At 36.8% G+C, this 3,461-nt stretch overlaps 1 long non-coding RNA gene across 1 annotated transcript in view; it reads right to left on the bottom strand.

The window, feature by feature from the left end:
- The window catches only part of LOC118763863, a 14,601-nt gene extending 12,392 nt beyond the window's left edge, over window positions 1-2,209 (bottom strand). The window contains exon 1 of the long non-coding RNA XR_004999617.1: window positions 2,196-2,209. This is a non-coding gene — a long non-coding RNA (uncharacterized LOC118763863). The remainder of the gene's footprint in view (window positions 1-2,195) is intronic.
- Window positions 2,210-3,461: the final 1,252 nt, after the last annotated feature.

The following is a 3,461-nucleotide window of genomic DNA, read 5'->3' as shown; positions in this document are numbered from 1 at the left end:
TACACAGAAATATGCACACATATATTACATGAGTAAACTAAATGGATCTCCGTCGCCAACAAAGATCAGCGTTCCAGCTTTTCGATCGAGTGAATTGACTACTCTGTGTGATTGAATATGCTTCCGATACTTATTCTCTCACCATAACATTCAGATAGAATTTATGTAACAGTCAGTGTAACAAGGCTGTTTGAATTACTATTCAGTCAATCAGATAGACATTCACAGCGCTCGTTGGCCCTGTTTCCCTAACAAATTGTGGATATAAGAAAAGACATACCCAAATGCTATGCATGAATTCGAAATGAAATTACTATACACACGGCCACACGCACGTGCGTGTTTGTGTGTGCATGTGCGCGTACGCACGCACACACATATATATATACAACCACATGTGGATCGCTGGCGATTTTTTACCGCCGTCTTCCTTTTCTCGTGGACTTAGCCCTGTCTCCTGTTTCTAAAGAAGAGCTTTGCTCGAAACGTAAAACTACCTTTCTTTCCTTCTCTGAGCGTCTGATAATACTTTGCTTGTCCTCACGATGTTGTTTCTTCTTGTGCTTCTTCTTTTTTTCTTTTGGTAATTATATGTATATATACATATATATTAACCAAATCGAACACACATACCGAGGTGTGTGTGTTGTTAGTCCGTGGGTCGGCTGCATTTTAGGCGCAATATATTCTCAATGTACCTAGTGTTAAAAGCAACTGTAAGTCATAGGCAAGCGAAACAACTCACATGACGTTCCTTTTCTGAGTGACATACATCGACATTTTAAATTATCATCAGATTATTTTCTTGACATAAAAATATAAAAGAAATTACAATCACTTAAAATTATGTAATTATAACCTCGTCAGCGTCGACTAACAGACGCATCGGATGTCGTGATTGTTTGTCTCCATAGGAACAACACACACGAAACCTTAACATGGTCTCTTGCCAAATTAGAAATAGCAGCAAAATATTTTTTAAATTGCTCCTTAACATTTAAAAAACACCAGAGGACGAAACATTGTGTTACAGTACCGTTGAAGTTCTCGCTTGAGGCAGGCTCACATGTAGAGTGTTATCGGATGTATTTTCAGAGAGATTTGACTACTAGTTCTTACAAATCGAGAGCACGTAAAGGTTTAGTGTGTGCTGTTAACCCGGAGACATAGAGTTTCGACACCTGAAAATCATATAATTGCTAATGCTTGTAACTTTCTTTTATTGATTTCTAGGAAACATAACTGCAATTTTTGCCACCAGCATGCAAAAACTACATCAGAACCACTGTTTTTGAAAATATTCTGATAAAAATTTAAAAAACTTGAATTATATGTAAAAATTCTATTTGAATATCTTGATAGAAATGGCTGAAATATTTTACTGCGACGGAATATGTAATTAAAAAAACATATGCCTGCCTGCCTGCCTGCCTGCCTACCTGCCTGCCTGCCTGCCTGCCTGCCTGCCTGTATGCCGGCCTGCCTGCCTACCTGCCTGCCTGCCTGCCTACCTACCTACCTACCTACCTACCTACCTACCTACCTACCTTCCTACCTACAAAGAAAAGAATAAATGGATGATATAATGATGGGAAAAGAAGAGCAATAAAGAAATAGAAAGAGAAATTAAATATAGAGTAAAAGATAGAGGGAAGGAGAAAATCCCAGAAAAATAAAAAGAATTGGCAAGAATGATGCCAAAGGAAAGAGGAGCATGTGGAAAATATGTATTGTGTTGACATGAATATACTGCGCTTCATATAATATAATGTTTGAAAAAGGACAGAGAGTTTAGATAGAAAATAAAATTATGAAAGGTTTGATGGAGGGATAGAGACGTAGTGGGCAAGATGATTCAGATGTAGATAATGAAACAATGAGCTGGAATGTGGAAGGAATGATATTGCTGAGAAGACTATAACCTATGGATAAATGCTTAGATGCAGGTAGGTGGCTGGAAAGAGTGGAATCCAACATAGAAAGCTTCATTCTAAAATGTCAAAGCAATGGACTGGATTCGAAGGATACAGAAGGGATAGGACACCTAGAAGAGAAACAAGTTGTGTAAGTAAGGGACATTTTAACTCAGTCTTTTGCCTATTTACCGGCACTGCATCGGTAAGAATTCATATGTCCAAACCTGCACGCACGCACGCACACACACACACAACACACACACACACACACACACACACCACACACACACACACACACACACACCACACACATGTTATATTTAAAATGTCAGCCTTTTCGAATTGGGAATGCGAAAGGAAGAGATATAAGGTAATGATGGAGCATTTAAACACTAAGAATATGAAATTATACTGAATATACACACGCACACGCAGCACGCACACGCAGCACGCACACGCAGCACGCACTCGCGCACGCACGGCTGTATGCACGCATGCATACATACACTTTACATCTTTTGGCGTAAAAATGAGTATATGCGAGGCCGTAGTAATATATCTGAAGGTTTGTGCGAGAGATTTACAGTGTAATGTCTAAATATGTTTAATATGAAATGAAATGACAAGTAAAATTAAGTTAACAACTTTGAATAAATAGCTATTAGCGACAATATTAGCGACAATATTAGCGATAATATTAAGCTAGTTACACGTCTGGTAATGTAACTAACTATGACAGGTACTTCCAGACTTTGAAATCAGTAAATAAATTCGGTTCATTACTATGATGTGTACATCTGATAAGCAAAGAAAGAATTTTAATAGGTTGATGTTTGATAGTGTATTTTTATAACTGGTCTGCTGACCTTGAAACGATTTATGCATACAACCTTCAGATACCAGAAATATTTTCAGGAGTAATAATATTTCTTCCTCACTCACGCCTGAATGAATAGGTTTGTTGATTGTATCTGGTTATAAATGTAGTAGCTGTCATACGTACATGATGTTTTGTGTCACAGTGAATTTCATTTGAGATCTTCGCTCAGTACACTATATTTTGAAAATATTTACCTAGTGTGGGAAATTAGCACAGTTAAGTTAAAATGCTGATGCTTGTGCGTTTGTGTGCGTGTCTAAATATGTTTAATATGAAATGAAATGACAAGTAAAATTAAGTTAACAACTTTGAATAAATAGCTATTAGCGACAATATTAGCGACAATATTAGCGATAATATTAAGCTAGTTACACGTCTGGTAATGTAACTAACTATGACAGGTACTTCCAGACTTTGAAATCAGTAAATAAATTCGGTTCATTACTATGATGTGTACATCTGATAAGCAAAGAAAGAATTTTAATAGGTTGATGTTTGATAGTGTATTTTTATAACTGGTCTGCTGACCTTGAAACGATTTATGCATACAACCTTCAGATACCAGAAATATTTTCAGGAGTAATAATATTTCTTCCTCACTCACGCCTGAATGAATAGGTTTGTTGATTGTATCTGGTTATAAATGTAGTAGCTGTCATACGTAC

This window comes from Octopus sinensis, linkage group LG6, assembly GCF_006345805.1.
Source record: "Octopus sinensis linkage group LG6, ASM634580v1, whole genome shotgun sequence".
NCBI lineage: Eukaryota > Metazoa > Mollusca > Cephalopoda > Octopoda > Octopodidae > Octopus > Octopus sinensis.
The sequence above is the reverse complement of the archived record's forward strand: the minus strand, read 5'-3'. Positions and strand labels throughout refer to the sequence as shown.